This window comes from Callithrix jacchus, chromosome 8 (assembly GCF_049354715.1).
Source record: "Callithrix jacchus isolate 240 chromosome 8, calJac240_pri, whole genome shotgun sequence".
Classification (NCBI taxonomy): Eukaryota; Metazoa; Chordata; class Mammalia; order Primates; family Cebidae; genus Callithrix; species Callithrix jacchus.
In genome coordinates this window covers 102,962,039-102,981,803 of record NC_133509.1, presented here as the reverse complement: position 1 = coordinate 102,981,803, position 19,765 = coordinate 102,962,039, and the positions used below count along the sequence as shown (strand labels likewise).

At 36.5% G+C, this 19,765-nt stretch overlaps 1 protein-coding gene and 1 pseudogene across 13 annotated transcripts in view; both read right to left on the bottom strand.

The window, feature by feature from the left end:
- RAD51B (RAD51 paralog B) overlaps positions 1–19,765 on the bottom strand; it is a 642,672-nt gene that overhangs the window by 494,125 nt on the left and 128,782 nt on the right. The gene's annotated exons all lie outside the window — the stretch shown is intronic.
- Positions 1–19,765, bottom strand: part of LOC103795813 (small ribosomal subunit protein uS4 pseudogene) — a 78,241-nt pseudogene that overhangs the window by 17,774 nt on the left and 40,702 nt on the right. Inside the window, exon 1 of the transcript XR_013521291.1 lies at positions 1–19,765. This exon is cut by the window's left edge and continues 17,774 nt beyond it; it is cut by the window's right edge and continues 40,702 nt beyond it. The product of XR_013521291.1 is annotated as a small ribosomal subunit protein uS4 pseudogene (transcript).

Here is a 19,765-nt window from a genome sequence, read left to right as displayed (position 1 = left end):
TAGCACAAGAAAACAAAAAATGTGAAAATAATAGCCCAAACTATAGACTGATATTATAAATCATCCTAAAACACAATCTTAATAGAATTTGAGATAGCTACAAGGAAAAGTCAAATGCTCTTCTTATTAAACTCTATGACCAAACATTCTACTTACGGCTTTAGAGGGAAAATAGGAAGAGGTACAAAAAGGCACAGAAATAGAAAAAGCTGTAAAAGAAAATGCAAGGGAATATTGGTAGAAACTAGTAATGTAAATATAATTCTATCTTATCAAGATCACAGAACTAAATTTAAACTGACCGAAAGAACTGGAGCTTTAATTCCCATGGGCTCTCAGGCTTTGTTCTCTAGGGCTTGTACAAAGTATGCCAAGAATATTATGGAACACAACCATAATGTTATTTTTAGGCACTATGTGTACTTATATTTTGATTGATATCATTACCTGATTTTAAATTTCCTTGGCGAATAACAAGAAGAAGCTAACACAAAATTTCAATGATTGACCTTTCTTTGTGAATCAAATCCATAAAACTTTCAAGAAGGAGAAGATAAAAGTAAATTCCTTATTCAACTTATCTTTGCCAAAGGGCTTGGCCAGGCCCATAGCTAAGGATCAGAGACCTTGAATTGCTTGCTACGTAATACCTGTTCTGCACTAGGCAACTCTGAAAATTTTGCTTTGATAGTTCAAGGCTAAAAGCCAATTTTGATAGTTGGCCAGAGGGAACTTTTTAAAATTAATCTCTTCATACAGCAATGTTTCTTCAGGAAAATAACAAAATGTAGTTCCCAACTGTCCTGTAGTCCCAATTCATCCTCATGAATGTCTCTGGCAGTTAAAATTCATTCAAAAAGGATTTTTTACAGCTGAGTCAAGATTTCTAGTTTTTCAATCAACCAGCATACATTCATAGCACACTACAATAAAGATACAAGAAGTAAAAGGATTTTGCTCTCAGAAAATTGGAATTCTAGTTGGAAAAACATATTCACCCACTTAAACTAATTAAAAATAAAGAAAGGTACTGTTTGCTACTGAGTGTTAATACAATGAGAATTCAAAGATTAAAATCTAGAGTTGAGTCAAGTGCAGTGGCTCACACCTATAATTCCAGCACGTTGGGAGGCCAACATGGGAGGATCACTTGAGCCCAGAGGTTCAAGATCAGCCTGGGCAACACAGGGAGACCCCACTACTACAAAAAAAATTTTTTTAATCATCTGGGCAAGGTGACATGCACCTGTAGTCCCAGCTACTCAGGAGGTTGAGGCAGGAGGACTGCTTGAGCCCAGGAGGTCCAGGCTGCAGTGAGCTATAATCATGCCACTGCACTCCAGCTGGGCAACAGAGTGAGAGCTTGTCTCAGAAAACAAACAACAACAACAAAAATTAAGCAAAAACAAAAATAACTGGAATGGGCCATAGAAGTCCAAATTGTGTTTATGAAAGAAGTGGAGGGAACATAAAGAGACTTCAGTAAAGAACAAGAATTAATAAGATTTGGAAAAGCAAGTAATATAAGCATTACAGGTGAGAGAATAAAGCATTAAAGTAAGAAAGTAAAACTGAACATGGTATTAGGGCTGGGGATAAGGTCTGGTCCGTTAAATCAAGTTTATCCTAAAGTTGCCTTCTTACATATTTTCAGTTTAGCCTAAAGGTTTCTCTATACAATGTGAACTATAACCTAAAAGGATGTGTAAACAGAATGTAACCTGCTCTTGTGACAATCACTGAGTTTGGGCCAAAGGGTGCCAACTGTTCAAATCATGTTCAGATAAGGCAAATGTGCAGCTATAACAAATCCAGCTGTTTCTTGTACCTCACTTCTGTGCTTCTGTATGTCACTTTCCTTTTTCTGTCCATCAGTCTTTCAGTACATGGCTGCACTGGAGCCTCTCTGAGCCTACTCTGGTTCAAGAAGCTGCCCAATTTGTTCAATTAAACTCTGTTAAATTTAATTTGGTTAAGGATTTTCTTTTACCAGATCTAAGGTGTAAACAACCAGTTTAAGTAAAATAGGTGTGTTTGTTAAGGTTTATGGTTGAATAAATATGGTGAGGCTGGTTTATGGAAGGCTTTGAATGCCAAAGAGACCAACGGACACTTGATTAGGCTAATGAAAATCACAATTGGTTATTAATAAGGGAAGCAGAAGCATAAATTTCTTTTGAAAGGGTGGTTTTACAAACAGCATGCAGGTAAGGATTGGAAGCCAGCAAAAAAGATGATGGAGCCTGTTAGGTGCAAAGTGATAAGAACCTGAACTTGAATAACAGCATTCATTTGTGCACCATTCAATAATAATTATTGAATGTCTGAATGTTCATCATTCACATGTGAACAAGACAGATATGATATTACTAGCCCCCAGAAACCATTAGGTAACAAATGTTCATTGTTTTAAGTGGCTAAGTTTTAGGGTAATTTGTTATGGCAAAAGATAACTAATACAGATGTGAAAACAGTAAGGGAAATACCAAATAAGGTCAGAAAAGTAGGATAGAAACCAAAAAAGCATACTACTGTTGAAGACCAAAAATTAAAAGTTTCAACGTATAGTAGACTGGTAGTCAGTATCAGATATAAAAGAGGAAAACCACCATGGCACGTGTATACCTATGTAATAAAGCTGCACGTTCTACACATGTATCCCAGAACTTAAAGCATAATTTAAAAAAAGATGGATATAAGATGAGCATTTTTTTAAAAGTTGTTAAAATTGATACAGTTCACAACTAACTAAAAATTAGAAGACATATACAAGTACTTACCATAATTGATGACCAAATTGTTTTTTTCCTTAAAAAGAGAATGAATAGGAAAAAAGTGTACACAGCTGATAAGCACCTCAAATGTAAACAATTTATATTTCTACGCCTATGGGTCAACCATTAACTGATGTATATGTATAAGTGTAAGTATAAGTCTCGTGTATGGTAGTGAGTTTAAACCAAAATTTCACTTCTGCTTTGATCTAATACCCTAACTTTAGGCCTATACTCTCCTTACAACAAAAGAAGAAGCTTGGAATTTATTCAATCCTTTATCATATCACCTACCATATGGTGCTATAAATGATTTACATATTCCCTATCCTAACTACATTAAAAGTTCCTCCAAAGTAGGAATCTTTAGTTTATTCATATTTGAAATCTGAGTACATAGACCAATACCTAGCCCGTAAAAGATGCTCAGTTGCTAATTGAAAGTTACTGTATTTAGTAGAAAAACAAGGGATTTCTAAACATATACACATACCAGCTATCATTTTTGAGCTCTTAGGAGCTTTCTACCATTTCTGTCTCTACCGAATAGTATCTCTTCATTGCAATTCCCTAAAATTTAGCCTTGTCCCATTTGTCCACTTTAGAACACTAGTCAAGGTCCTTCTGCAAGACTTTCATGAATTTCATGGTCTTCACTTCTGCTGTATTTAATATTCAATCCTAACTTAGTTATAATACAAACCTTCATTTCCATTATATTGAACTGAATAGTCCTGAATCCATATTCTTTCATGTTTTTCTTCCCAGATCATCTCAAATTTTGACTTGTAATGTCAAAATATTTATTTGAATCTAAAATTCCATATTCCCTTGTGTACACAAGTTGATAATTGCCTGAATAAAGTCATTAAGTGGCTATATTTAGAAGAAATTTAAGTAGAAACATAAGAAATAAGAAAATGAGGTGAAGTTATAAAACTTAGCATTTAAAATAAACACTGGATGCTTACTTTTTAAATGTTCATTTGCGAAACAACTAAATATTCAATTTTTAAAACGGTCCTGATACACCAAATTAATCTAAAACTTTGCCATTTAAAATATAAATAGGCTACTACTGATCTTAAAGAGCTATAATCAGGACAAATTCTTACATTGAAAATGTTTGTGGGCATTTACTCAGAACAGCTGCCACCCAGGATGACTAAAATAACACAAATTAGATGTAATTGAGTTAAAGGACCACACCAGGTTTGTAATTCAATTTGTCCTATGTGGTTTGGATTTGGGTTTTCTTTTTCCCCTCCAGCAAACCACAGTTTGAAAACTTCATCAAATGGGAAGTACAAAGGAATAGGAATATATAATGCAAATGTTTATCATGAACAATTTACATAAAAATCCACTTTAACAGTTTGGACCAAGTTTGTGTGTCTGTGTGTGTTTTAAGTGTGATGGCAGCAAACACTTGTTTGAATTTCCTTTGAGGGTCCTATTCACTAAAACTTCTTGCTGCCAATTTCTCATTTTATCACAATTTATTCTAGCTGTAAAGTAAATTTTATTTTGATCTAATTTCCTAAATTTGCACACTATTTACCTAGAAGTACAAAGCAGAATCCAGCTTGAATTCAAACTCACTTATAGACTTCAGTCCAAAATCCTTTCATTAACGAAAGACAAGGGTAGAGCCAGAATTTTGACTAGAATGTACCTTTCAGCAGCCTTAGATATGGTTGATTATAAGTTGCTGATAGATATGGCTGATTACATTGTCATCACTGTGTTAATTTTGATTTCTATATGTCTAGCCAGCATAGACCTGCCCCTAGAAGAATGTTTAGATAAGATGTCCTGAAACTAACCAATCCCTACCCTTGTTGGGATCTACTCATATAAGAGAATGATCACTGAAGGACGTTTAGGAAAAGGGTTCAGCTTAGAAATTTATCGTTGCTTCTCACCATGCCCTTTCCATTGGAAGTCATGGGTTTGAAGCAAAATTTGAGATAACGAGTTTTCCCAATGAGTATTTTGTTCAAGCACCTCTCAATGCATGACACGATAATAGTTCCACATAAACCCAAAGGATCTGATGTGATTAACAGGCTTCATTTCAGAAAATCTTGTTCGACAAGATTTCTCTGATAATTACAGGTTAAGCAGCCCACAGCAATAGGACTGTGTATCAACCTGATAACCAATAAAAAAATCAAACTTACCCTCTTTTAATATTGATTACATAAAGTATTTGAATTCTTGCCAGTATGTAAAAGTCAGTTTTCTCTGTGTAGATAATGTATGAAACTATTATTAAGGCAAACTCTTGCCTCTGCATTTTTTACTTTGGCAGATACAGACATGAAAGGCACCTAGCCTAATAATTCTTCCTTGTATAACATTCCAGGACATATCATAAGCCTATCCCCTCCAAAGTCTAGGCCCTTCCCAGCTTTCCTAAGACTTTAAAACCACACCCAAGAAACTTAAGCTTCTTAGGTTGTTCAGATAGTATAGCTGTCAATCACATCAAATAAAGAGGGAAATGGCTTTTTAGAAATCATATCTTATTTAACAATATTGATGTCAAGGAGAGAGAATTTTTTTTCTAAACTAAGAGAACTAGCTACTCATCTGTCTTCTCCCTGTTATCTGACACGACCTGAGGTATGCCATAAATCTTCCTAAGAGACAAGACAGAGAAGTACTACTGGTTAATTATAGGGGTCTCCTGAACAAACCAGATGCTGAGTACAACATGTTTAAGATTATTGCCAGTCAGAACACGCACAAGGCATTCAAATGATCTTGGATGCCAAATTCTTGTTTTTGTTTCTCCCCAAAAATGTGGTAACATTTGTGTTACAGGTAGAAAAATGTACTATTGTGGCAATGCTAGCTTCTATTTTAAATTCATTCACAGTGAAAGCTGTATCTATATTTTAAAGGTTTGCCTCAATAAATCTAAAATTACATAGCCATTATCATTTTACAGATGGGAAAATTAAAGCATAGAAGAGTAGTGTGACTCATCAAAGGGCAAATATTAAGATTGTGCTTACATACTAGTTGCAGAATAAACGTCCAACTATTCCCCGAGGGAGGATGAACTAAGCAGTCATATAACACACAACAGTCAGAAAGAATAAAAAATGTCCAAGAGGAAGTCTGGAATACATCAAGAGCTATGTATTCTTCAAAACAAAAAGCTCAAATTCTATCTTTTATAATTCATTCCCATCTTTCCATTTTCCAGATTTTCTAAAATACTATTAAACTGTCTTTATTTTAATAGTAATTTACTTCTATGTACAAAGCTGCAATTCAGTTTACTTTTGCAGACAAGGAAATGAAAAATAACAGATACAAAGCAAGTCAGTGGTATCCTCTCTAATTTCTTTCTTGGTTACTTGACTGATTTGAATTATAAAGTTTAAGAGAAATTTTAAAAGTAACCTTTTTTTTTTTTTATCTGCAAACCATATTCCAAGATCAACTCTCAAATCTGCAGATAGAAAACATAGTCTACTAGTACAAGAAGTGTAACAAATTTAAATTTAGAACTAGCCAAACACAAGTAATCTTTTTAAATTCATATGAAACTGCTGAATAAGGAAACAGACCTTTCCTTACAATATCAATTCAAAATGCTTTGCCTCAGCTGAGCCTCATCTGAAGCCCTCCAGAGCAATTTACCTACTGAGCTATAAACATGAACAGTTCATTTCAGTACAGGTTATACTTAGAACAAGTTTCATATGTGTTTAAAAATACTTTATGGAATATATAGTTTTAAAATTATAATCTTTAATAGTTTTAACATCATAACAGAATAGTTCACAGATGTAGAAAATACACAGCAAACACTGCTGAACTTGCAGCAATCAAGTGTTAGTTTTGTGCACTAGTTGGATACTAAGCTTTGAAAGAATTATCGTAACACTTGGGGTGACATCATTTTGAAAAGTATGCTGAGAAAACAGTAAATTTCTTTAAACTCTTCTCTCAAGTATCTTCTTTGTCTAAATTGTTTTTCCTTTAAAGAGAAAAAATTACTGCTGGTGTGCATCAACAAAAAGAACAGTGACTTTTCACAGAGGCTAAAATCTGTTACATGTTTTCCTAACAAACAGCAACCAATCACAAGAAGGTGAGAGTGAAATTTAGAATGAGAATCTAACAGGATTATATCACAAAAAGTGTTAGAATTCAAGTAAAGTGGCAAATTTTACATATGACTTTCCATTCCAAGGTTTATCAAGATGACAGAACTCAGAGAATTTTTGAATAAACATAAAACTAAAAATATACCTTAGGGGGGAAAAAAACTAAAAGGCAGGCCACTCACTTCTATAAAGGCAAATGACTAAAAACATTAGAATCAGAAAGAGCTAGATTCACCACGGAGGGGCTCCTACAACTTACAAAACTTTGCTTTTATGTAAGTTTTTAGCACTGTTCTACCTAACATGGAACACTTTTTGTGTTCCTAAAAGAAATAATAAACAAATTCTAAATGACCTACTCTGGGTACTTCTCTCACTTTGAAGAACTTCCTTAAATACGAAATAACCACCCTACTGCTACCATTAATTTGTATAACATCTTTTTTTTTTTTTTTTTCTTTAAGCGCTGATCCTGTTTATTCGGCAGGAAAACTCCACCAGCCCAGGAGGGGACAGGTGGGCTTAATCCTCCTCCTCCTCCTCGTCTCTAGCTCCAGCCCCGCCCTGACCCTTCTTGGCATTCTTCCTCTTCACGCAGCCGGCCCCCATAGGGAGGGCGGAGGGAGAAGTCCATGTGCTTCTGGGAATCCAGGCGGGCAACGAAGGACCGGATGTTCACCACTTGCTTGCAGACCCTGATATGGCACTGGCGGATCAGCACGCGAGTGTGGTGGATGGACTTAGCCAAGCCCAGCTTGAAGACCTGGGTCTGCAGGCGTCTCTCTAAGAAATCCTCAATCTTCAGGCCCAGGATGTAAACCAGCTTCATCTTGCCCTCATCCAGCACCCCAATGTGGACCAGCCGCCGCAGCAGGGCATTGCCTTCCAACAGACGCCGTGAGTCCTTCTCGTCAAGTGTCAGCAGCTCCTGCACGGCCCTACAGATCTTGGTCAGGGTAAATTTGACCCTCCGGACCTCACGTTTGTTCCGGAGCCCATACTCGCCGATCAGCTTCAGCTCTTGGTCCAAATGATATTTCTTGAAGAGTCTCCGTGGGATCGCATAAGTTTTGCAACAAACCCAGCTCGGGGCCACCGGCATTCTGGCTCCGCTTACCTGTCTGCACCTAAGCACAGGACCCGGTCATTGAGAAACAGCAATTTGTGTAGAATCTTTATTGAGCAGCACAAAATAACTGGCAGTGGTTATCTTTATTATTTCACAAAAGATCCCTGGGTAAAGAGTCAGAAATAATCTACCACATGTTAAAGATGGGAAAATTTAAGAGCAAAGCATGACCTGCAATCACAAAGTGAGACTGTTACGAGATGGGACTAATTCCCCAATTCCTGACTGCCAATCTTTTGTTCCTGGTATACGACGGTACCTCTTAATTATCTGAAAATTCAAAAGCATAAAATGCAAACATCTTACAAGTATTTTATCCAAAGCGCCCATTCACTTTGACTCAGTCCTACGTTTCTTAGTTTTATACAGTAAAAAAAAATTTCAAATACTAGTGGTCTAAATTGATTGTCTGTAGTTTTGTGGTTATAATATTTGGCAGTTATCAAATACTTTTGGAGGTTTACTTTGAACATTAAATGATCATTATAAATATCCTTCAAGGAAAAGTGATAAGTAGCAGCATAAGTTTTATCTATTTAAATATTATTTATTTACAGTCCTAATTAAGTATAACCTAAATCAAGCATAGAAAGGTTCTTAGTTTATCAGAATGTATCCTCTGAAAATAAATTACCTAATAGAATCCTAGAGCTGTAAAAGCCCTCTAAATCACCTAATGCCTTCATTTTATGTATTTCAAATTTGCTTCTTTAATTTGGAAATTTAAATTAAGTGTTAAACAGAAGCAATGGAGGGAGGGCTTAGGCATATGGAACAGAGAAAACCAGATATATATACAGCAAAGAGTCCTGGTTACATTTAATTCCCGTCAATGTAATTGGGTGGAAGTGGGTAAAGGAGGAAGAAAGGGGAGACAGTGTTAATGCTAGTGAAGTCCTCTGAACTCGGTCCAACAAGTATTTCTAAGACAGTCTAATTTTTACGGATAACACTCCTCCCAAAACCAACAATTGTAACTTTCTTTACGTTTAATCAGAACCAATAATTGGTTACTGATATGGTTTGGTTCTATGTCTCCCACCCAAATCTCATCTTGAATTGTACTCCCATAATTCCCACGTGTTGTGGGAGGGTCCCAGTGGGAAATAGTTTGAATCATGGGGCAGTTTTCCCCACACTGTTCTCGTGATAGTGAATAAGTCTCACGAGTGCTTATGGCTTTATCAGGGGTTTTGGCTTTTGCATCCTCCTCATTTTTTCTCTTGGCACTGCCATGTAAGAAGTGCCTTTCACCTCTCACCAGGATTCTGAGGCTCCCCAGCCACATGGAACTGTAAGTCCAATTAACCCTCTTTTTCTTCCCAGTCTCAGGTATGTCTTTATCAGCTGCATGAAAACAAACTAATACAGTAAATTGGTACCAGCAGAGTACAGTGTAGCTGAAAATGTGGAAGTGACTTTGGAACTTGGTAACAGACAGAAGTTAGAACAGTTTGAGGGGCTCAAAAGAAGACAGGAAGACAAGAAAATATGGGAAGGTTTGGAACTTCCTAGAGACTTGTTGAATGGCTTTGACAAACTGCTGACAGTGATATAAACAATAAGGTACAGGCTGAGGTGGTCTCAGATGAAGATGAAGAAGATTGTTGGAACTGGAGAAAATATAATTCTTGTTACGTTTTAGCAAAAAGATGGCAGCATTTTGTCTCTGCCCTAGAGATTTGTGGAACTTTGAACTTGAGAGAGATGATTTAGGGTATTTGGTGGAAGAAATTTCTAAGCAGCAAAGCATTCAAAAGGTGACTTGGGCACTGTTAAAAGCATTCCATTTTAAAAAGGAAACAGAGCATAAAAGTTCAGAAAATTTGCAGCCTAATGATGCAGTAGAAAAGAAAAACCCATTTTGGGGGGAGAAATTCAAGCTGGCTGCAGAAATTTGCACAAGAAGGAACCGAATGCTAATCCCCAAGACAATGAGGAAATTGTCCCCAGGGCAGGTCATAGGTCTTCATGGCAGCCCCTCCCATCACAGACCCAGAAGCCTAAGAGGAGAAAATGGTTTCGTGGGCTGGGCCCAGGGTCCCCATACTATGTGCAGCCTAGGGACTTGGTGCCCTGCATCCCCACTACTCCAGCAATTGCTAAAAGGGGTCAAGGTATAGCTTGGCCCATGGTTTCAGAGGGTGCAAGCCCCAAACTTCTACATGGTGTTGAGCCTGCAGGTGCACAGAAGTCAAGAACTGAGGTTTGGGAACCTCCACCTAGATTTCAGAAGAAGTATGGAAACCCCTGGATGCCCAGGCAGAAGTTTCCTGCAGGGACAGGGCCCTCATGGAGAATCTCTGCTAGGGCAGTGTGGAAAGGAAATGTGGGGCTGGAGTCCCCACACAGAGTCCCTACTGGGGCACTGTCTAGTGGAGCTGTGAGAAGAGAGTCACCATCCTCCAGACCCCAGAATGGTAGATCCACTGACAGTTTTCACCGTGCACCTGGAAAAGCCAGACACTCAACACCAGCCTGTGAAAGCAGCCAGGAAGGAAGCTATACCCTGCAAAGCCACAGGGGCAGAGCTGCCCAAGACTATGGTAATCTACCTCTTTATCTGCGTGACCCAGCTATAAGAAATGGAGTCAAAGGAGATCATTTTGGAGCTTGAAACTGCCCCACTGGATTTCAGACCTGCATGTGTCCTGTAATCCCTTTGCTTTGGCCAATTTTCTCCCATCTGGAATGGCTGTATTTACCCAATGCCTGTACCCTCATTGTATCTAGGAAGTAACTAGCTTGCTTTTAATTTTACAGTCTCACAGATGAAAGGGACTTGCCTTGTTTCGTATGAGACTTTTGACTGTGGACTTTTGAGTTAATGCTGAAATGATTTAAGACTTTGGGGGACTGTTGGGAAGGCACGATTGGTTTTGAAATGTGAGGACATGATATTTGGGAGGGGCCAGGGGCAGAATGATACAGTTTGGGTCTGTGTCCCCACCCAAATCTCATCTTGAATTGTACTCCCAAAATTCTTACATGTTGTGGGAGGGACCCAGTGGAAGATAGTTTGAATCATGGGGGCAGTATCCCCCATGCTGTTTTTGTGGTAGTAAATACGTCTCACAAGATCTGATGGTTTTATCAGGGGTTTCCACTTTTGCATTCTCCTCCTTTTTCCTCTTGCTGCCACCATGTAGGAAGTATCTTTTGCCTTCCACCATGATTCTGAGGCCTCCTGCCCATGGAACTGTAAGTCCAATTAAACCTCTTTTTCTTCCCAGTCTCAGGTATGTCTCCATCAGCTGCATGAAAATGGACTAATACAGTTACTAAAATTTTTTTCTCTTCTAATTGTCCATATCAGACTGCTATGAGAAGAGGCAAGGGTTAAGCTAGCCCTAAAGATAATACTATATGTGAGAAGCTGAAAAAACTATGATAAATTATGTCTACTTACTAATAGGAAAAGATATCAATATCTACTGCAGAGTCAAAAAAGCAAGTTTGTAGACTGAGAGGCAGAGTAAGTATGATACTGAATCTGTGAGGAAAGCAAACAGACACACACACACACACACACACACACACACACACACAGAGCAGTATCTCTAACTCAGTGCATAGAAAAAGGTCTGAAGGAACAGAAAACCAAACTGAAAATGCTTGTCATTTTCTGGCATTGGTAAGTAGGCAGCTGGCATTGAGGATGATGGTGGTGAGGGAATGTCAGAGTAGCCTTTACAAACATTCCAAATGTTTTGAAAATAATATGTTAATATATTACTTATTTAATAAGAACAAATTTTTAAAAAGAATCAGATGTGGATAAAAAGGACAAAGGTTAAGCAGGAATATGCAATGGTTAAGGAGAAGCATGACTAGGCACAGCATGAGAAGCCTCTGCTTCATCAGTAACTTAAGGTAAAGAGCTGCTATTTTCCTTCGTTCCATTTACTCCTTAAACCCATCGTCTCTGGCTCTATCCTGATGATTTTTAAAAAGCACCAATGTGAATGTGAAGGCTCATGGTCCTATGAGTTTCTAACCATTCTTTACTCCTTTGGAACATGAGATAAGGTAGGAGTAGTAGGTAGATGAGGGTAATGAGTTTTCTTTTAATTGTTGAAATTAACTACTATACCAGAAATCTGCTGTGGTTATTTTTCTCTATCCTTTAGCTATAAAAGTAAGTGCTAGCTTTTGGCTGTATAAATAGGAGGAAGGCATTCATGTAACACTGTTACAAACCAGTTTCATCACTGCTATAACTCTAGTAGCTTTTAGAATCAAGTCCTTCTTCCTGGTTTGCCCAAGAGAAATTAGTCTGCAGCCACTAATCTGAAATCTGCTCTAATGGTGATCCTACTGCTTGGTCTATGCATATGGTTTATTTCTTTTTTCAAGAGAACTCTTTGTAAAATCTTGGCTTCCTCAGTTCCTCCATACAAACAGGAGTTTGTCAGAAAAGAGTGTTCTGCATGTATGGGGCAAGGAAAGGCATGATCAAAAGCACAAGAATATAGCAAGCTCAGGGAATTATGAGGAAGCTGGTGGGACTAGAATAAATGTATATGTATGTCTGGCAACGGGGAGTAGGGGAAGGGGAAATTATGACAGATAATGAGATAAGAATAAGTAGATCAGAGCCAGACTCTGAAACCCTGGCATGACACGCTAAGGAATTTAGACTTTATCCCTTGCGTGGTAATGGGGACGCATCAAAGGTTTTTAAACGAGAGAGTGATATGATTAGAGCTGTCTTTAACGAAAGAGATTTGACAGGAGTATGGTGGATGGATTAGAAAATGGAAAGGTTAAAAGTAGATAAGCAGCTCTCCAAAAATGGAAGATGAAAAGGGCCTAAACAGGGCAATGGCTAGGAGAATGGAAAGAAGAGTATGAACAAAGTCAAAAAGCAATTTTAATGATAGAAGAGACAAGACTTGTTGATAGATTGGTTGTAAAGACAGAGGGAACATAAATACTCAAGATGAATGTGATGTTTCCAGCTAAGAGGATGGAGAGGCCATTAATGACAATAGAGAGTATAGGAAAGGAGGTAGGGTGTTTGGAGAGTGTCCGGAAAAATGTGTTTGGGATTGACGGAAGTACTTACTAGGATAGCAACTCTTACTGCACTCCCAAAGGATAAGGATCTTTGTTTGCTAATTTTCTCTGTGTTGCACCTATTGCAATGCCATGTGCATTTAATTCAAGTTTATGAAAATGGTGATAATGCTAACGTATGCCAGGATAATTAAGACTTGACAGTATGTAAGATATCTCTTCAAAGTGCCTGTGTAGAAAGGAAATATGAGACAAGGTGGTTTGTTTTACTTTTCTGTCAAATTTCTTCTTTAGTCATTTCCAAAATAAATTCCCAATAATAACAGGGCTTTTAACAAGGTCCATTACTAAGAGCAACCTGTGGTAGACCACCGTACATCTCACAACTTTACATTCTACACATTCCAATAATCAAGTCACATCACCTCTAATTCTCCTTCTTGTTCAGGAACCTGTACTACCACTTAACATACTAAAACCTGCCGCACCCAATAGTCAAACATAATCAGAGCCATTGTAACACTATGGGAAAAAAGAAACAAATCATGCTGCTGTTAAAAAAAAACTTTAGGGAGGTACAGAAAAAAAAAGCACCATTTGTTCTGGTTAATGTTGTTGTGCAATGTTTTCTGGGGTTTGCCTTGTAGGCATGTTGAAATCATAACTAAATAAATCAGCTCCGGCAACACAAAGAAACAAGATTCCCTACCCCTTTGGCTGCCTGAAGGAATAATGGGATCTTCTCCATGAGGTGCACACACTTTGGAGCTGCTTTGTTTTTAATCCTCTGCCAAGTCAAGTTTTCGTTTTATTTTAATCTTAGTAACCACAGTAAATTCCAAATCTTTGACAAGTAAATGCTTTCTTCCTCAACAGAATCCCACTCACTTTCCTTTCTAACTCCTAGAGCTTAGGAGTTCAATAATGGCTGCACTACTGATCTCTTTTCATAAACAAGAAAATAAATAAATTATAAATTAGGCATATTTCCTGACATTTACATGTTAGTTTAAGTGTGAAATGGGTATGATAAAATTGTCTTCTCTGCCCATCATTAAAAAAAAATGTGTGTGTGTGTGTGTGTGTGTGTGTGTGTGTGTGTGTACTGTAGGGAAAAGAACAGCATAGAAAATCAGAAGATCTGACCCCGAGTCTCATTCATTTCAGTTGGCTGTATGACATTAGTTTAAAAACTTAAATTTGGTTTCCCTATGCATAAAAAAAGTTAGGCAGATATACTAGATGGTTTTCAAAGTCCCTTTCACTTTTAAATTCTGATTCATAAGATGTCTATTACCAATTTTTTTAAAACACATTTAAAAGTCACTCAAAAAAATTCCTTAAAAAACCCCTAATTTTTGGTGGTAAAATGGAATAAGCCTCAGAAATTATCTAATCTGTAGAGCTTTGAAACTACGTTTTATGGGAAATGCCTAAGCCGAGAGTTATAAACTATTTATTTCTTGGAAGGATTCCCTAGTTTAAAGAGATTGCTACCGGCTAATCTAGTTCAGCTCTGTCATTACAGATGAAGAAACTGAGATCAGGAATGAAAGAAGAAATATAACACATCCATAAAATGCTGTACCACTATTTAAAATGATGGTAAGAGAAAAGGGGTCAAGCTAAGCTAAAAAAGAAATGAGGATATAAAACTGTTTAAGTATATATTCATTTTTCAGAGTAATAAACTCATTGTATCACTTTCTTTAAAACATTCTCATTATATAAATTCAAACAATACAAAAAATACAAAGAAAAAATGCAATAAATCATCCAAAATCTCACCATTGAGAAGTAGTCTGTATTAGCATTTAGTGACCATTATTCCAGATAACTATTCACATATACAGATAGAAAATGGAAATAAATGACAGAAATAAATGTATTCCTTCTGGGATGAGATTATAGTCACTATTAAAAATAAAAAAACAACAATTCTAATGTTACCTGCAATTAACAGAAGCCAAAATGAAACTGAAGAAATTTTAAATCTTAGACAAATGTTTTTCTTCACTCAAGAAACACTGAAAAAAATCCCTCTAAGTTTAAGAAAAATGATACAAACCACAAAGAATAGATTAACTTTACTTTTAAGCTACTTTAAATTTTCGACAGTTCTGATTGAACTGCTGCCATGAATGATAAGATTAATAATCTCTTATTCCCATTTCCCTTCTACCTACCTTCCAATTGTTGTTGTATATATTTGTTTTACTTTGCCATGATGTAGAGTGTTTACAGTCTGTTCTACTGCCACAGTTTCTACAGTGTCTAAATCTTACATTTATATATGAAGGTATTTAATATCACAACAAGTTTTTGGTTTGATTCTTCTCTTGGTTGGCTAAATTTTAACAAGAAGTTCTTTTTTAGAAAGGTCTCAAAGATGCTATATTCTCTGGGTTCTTTCACATTTGAGAACATATGCCTGTGGCCTTTATACCTCAACAATGTCTTGGCTGGGTACACTGTTCTTGGGCCATCATTTCTTTTACCAGAACTGTGTTGGCATAACTCCTGTAGTATTCCACATTGTTATGAAGTCTGAGACCAGTCTGAACTTCTTTCTTATAGATAACTTTTGCTATTCCTTACATGACTGAAGAAATCGTTCTTTTGTTTGACAACAATCAGGATATGACTTGATGTTGAACCTTCTCTACCAATTTTCAGGATTCAATTTATCTTTTGATCTGCAGGTTTAGTTCTTCTTTCAGTGAAGTTTTGCTATGTCACTTCTCCAAATACTTTTTTAGTTTGATTTGTTGGGTCCTCTTCCTCATAGACACCAGCAATTCTTTCAACTTCGTATCAGATCACTGTTAACCAAATTGCTTTCATCTTTGTGTCTTATTCCTGTGTTTACTGTGAGTATTTTAAGCTTTCTCTCCAAACCATTAAATTTTTAGTAACCTCTATTCTATTCCATACTTGTTCTATATCATTTATTAGTTTTGCACTAGAGGTGTTCTTGTCCTCAAATGTGCTTGCTTAGCTCTACAAACTCACTTTTCAACAATATGAAAACATCCATTTTAAGATGTTATTTGTATGTACATGTGTGTGTCTATGTGTATATCTACATATACATGTACTATAAAAGTCCAAAGGCTTTTATCTACTTTACCAAAATGTTAATAGTTTTATGCTGTAGTCAATGATTTCTTTTCCTTTTCGCCTATCTGAATTTCCTAAATTTTTTCATAGTGAATGAAATATGCTTACACACTAATGTTTATGGACACACATATGCAAATATAAATGTTATATATATATTTCTAGAAAAAGAGTGGATTTCTAGAAAAAAAATATTGAGAACAAAAAGTATATATTTTCACAGAAAAATTGTGAAATGATTTGTCTAAGCAAGTCAGTTGGTAGTATTGTTTGCTTAAACTAACTATGCTGTTTCCAAGATGTTTGCTTCTCATAGGATAGCTACACATTTTCAGAGAACTGAAATATCCAGCCAAGGACTAAACATCTTTATGTCAGTCATGTAACATTCTAAGAATAATATCCTTCCTCAAGCTATGTGCACATTGTTCTTTGAAGAATAGGAAAGTAAGCTGTATTAGCATTCTGATAGCCAGCATATAATCTGTATCTGAGACACAGATACATAGTAGATGTGAATGAAAACCTCTCCTATTTTCTTAGTGACCAATTTTGTTCTTCTGTTTTGAGATTGAGCAAGTAGAGGCCTCAGAAAATTTCTTTATCAAAATTGTATCTAAAGAAGGAAATTCCAACTGGGCATGATGGCTTATGTCGGTAATCCCAACACTGGGAAGCAAAGGTAGGAGTACTGCTTGAGCCCAGAAGTTTGAGACCAGCCTGGGCAACATAGCGAGACTCTGCCTCTACAAAAATAAAGAACTGTCAAAATATAGATATGCTAGAAATAAGACAGCATGATAAATTTTGACTGTTTTTTCAACTTTAATTATGTCACCTAATAACACTTAGAGATACATCAGCATATTTTTATCTGGCTTATCATTATTTTTCAAGGCTACTATAAATTTCAAAAGAAAATATTGACCAAAGGAATTCAGGAGAACCAAACATGAACATTCTAAAAATTCAAAAGTCATGATCTAAATTTCAGGATTGGTAACACTATCAGGTGATTATTATTTTACTTGTATAAACCTCAATAGGTTACAGAATAAAACATAAAAATGAAGAATATAGAAAATCAAGTAATACAAGAAGTTGTATCACTTAAGATGGGTTAATATAAAAAAATGTGATGTGAAAAACCGACTACAATAAAAGATGTGGCAAGTAAACTAAAGATTCATTGAAATATAATAGAAAAATTCACGATCAATCTAGAGAAAGGGCAATAGAGGTAATGGGAAAGGGGAAAGAAAGATTTTCAAGGAAATATTTAAAAGCTTCCTTATTGGACTTTTTTTTTTTTGAGACAGTGTCTTGATCTGTCACCAGGTGTCAGGCTAGAGTGCAGTGGTGCAGTCTCAGCTCACTGCAACCTCTACCTCCCGGATTCAAGCAATTCTCCTGCCTGAGCCTCCTGAGAAGCTGGGGTTATAGGTGTACACCATCATGCCCAGCTAATTTTTGTATTTTAGTAAAGACAGGGTTTCACCATGTTGACCAGGATGGTCTTGATCTCTTGACCTCGTGATCTACCCACCTCGGCCTCCCAAAGTGCTGGGATTACAGGCGTGAGCCACCATGCCTGGCCCCTTATCAGTCTTGTATCTGGAACATCCTAACATAAAACTAAACTTAATAGTTGTGTCCACATGAATGACTTTGGATGCTCAGTTTTATAATTTAGTGATGCAAGTTTACAAAGACAAATGTTTTAAAGGAAGGATACAATAGTAAAATTTGTTTAGGGCTAAAGATCTTTAAAAAGCACTGAGACCTTATTCACTTTGGCTACAGTTTCACCTCATCAAATTTACATTCAACCATCCAACGCTATTCAAAAGGTTGTCCCAAGTAAGAATAGAAATAAAAATAAAGAGAAATATATTTTTTTACTATAGCTTTTATCTGAGTTTTTTGTTTACTGTATTCAGTCTTGACTTCAAACCAAGTTTATTTGACAAGCACTTGGTGGTAAGACTAGACACTAAACTTTTCCTTGATGAAAACCAATGTGGGTGGCTTCTCTGTATTTTTCATCTTTTTTCAAGAGGGTGCCTCTTTGTGGTGGCATAAGATCTCATATTGCTGTGTGAGAAAGACTGCTGTCCAGCCAGGCTAAATACTCAAAAGTAAATTCCACTTCTGAGTTCTACTGGATTAATAGTGATCAGAAGACTCAATCAAGCTGAAGCCAGGAAAGAAATTCATAAAGAAAATCATCACCAGCATCATCATCATCAAATAAAAATAAAGCTTCATTTATAGAGCTCTATGTTACTATCACATAAAATAAACAGACATGATTCCTGTTTTCCATGAAGCCTCCATGCTAGAGCAGATGATGTGACACAGACATATAAACAGACATTCCCAACACAGACCAGAGACATGACGGCTGCCACTAGTGCAGAAATAAATCAACAACAGCTAAATATTTACAAAATGTGAGAGATTTATTATGTGCAATGTATTTTGTATAATACAGATAATAGTCTCTGTAATTGGTGAGGACTGAATGAAGGTACAATTCTTTTGTTTCCTGGTCCTACTCTCTCTCTGACTTGTCATGTAAGTTTTAACCTGACAGTGACTATTTTGTATTCTACAAAAACAAAATAATAGCATTTAAATGTATTCCATATTGTATATACTACAAAGGTATAGACTCATGAAAATACAGTATAGCGGGGAGGGCCAGTGGGAGGGGGAGGTGGGGAGGGATAGCCTGGGGAGAAATGCCAAATGTGGGTGAAGGGGAGAAGAAAAGCAAAGCACACTGCCATGTGTGTACCTACGCAACTGTCTTGCATGCTCTGCTCATGTACCCCAAAACCTATAATCCAATAAAAAATTAAAAAAAAAAAAAAAGAAAATACAGTATAGCAAATTCTACTATGATTTCTGATGAAATGAACCAGGGCAGAAATTCAATTTTTAAATGCCTTATCAAAAAATATTCTCACATAATATACTTCACATACCAAGTAAACTATTTGGAGGTACTAACTTTTGGAATGGTTGGTGTTAACTTCTGATCAGAGACAGGGATTCTGAGTGTTATAAATGGTACTATCATTCTCCATCAAATATTACCTGTTTTATTTCTCTAAAACTTCCTCTGGCCATCTTCATCTCTCTGGTCCTTCTTTTTCAGATTTCTTCTTTTCACTTTCTTTTGCCCTCCTCTGACTGTAGGATCCACAAATATAAAAATAAAAAGCTCCCAAATAGATGAAAGGAACATGGGAACCCTTCTCCCTTTGGTTTAGAAAAAGGAAGGAGTCTGCTTTTTAGACAATTTAGACATATCATAATAATGACTTTTAATTAAGAGACCTTAGAGATTATCTGGGCTCCAGACACAGTGAACATCTTTCAGTCCCTCAAATGTGTCATATTCTTTAATATCCAAGCATTTCCTATAGTTGGATTATGCTTTACCTCCAATTTAACCACCCCAACACCTACTCACCTTTCTACAAAAGCAAACCTTAAGTTTTGCTTCTGTACTTTTCCTTTTGTATTTTCACAGCTTCTTCACCCATTCATCTACTTGATGCCCCAGAAGATTGAAAGCTTTGTGTGAG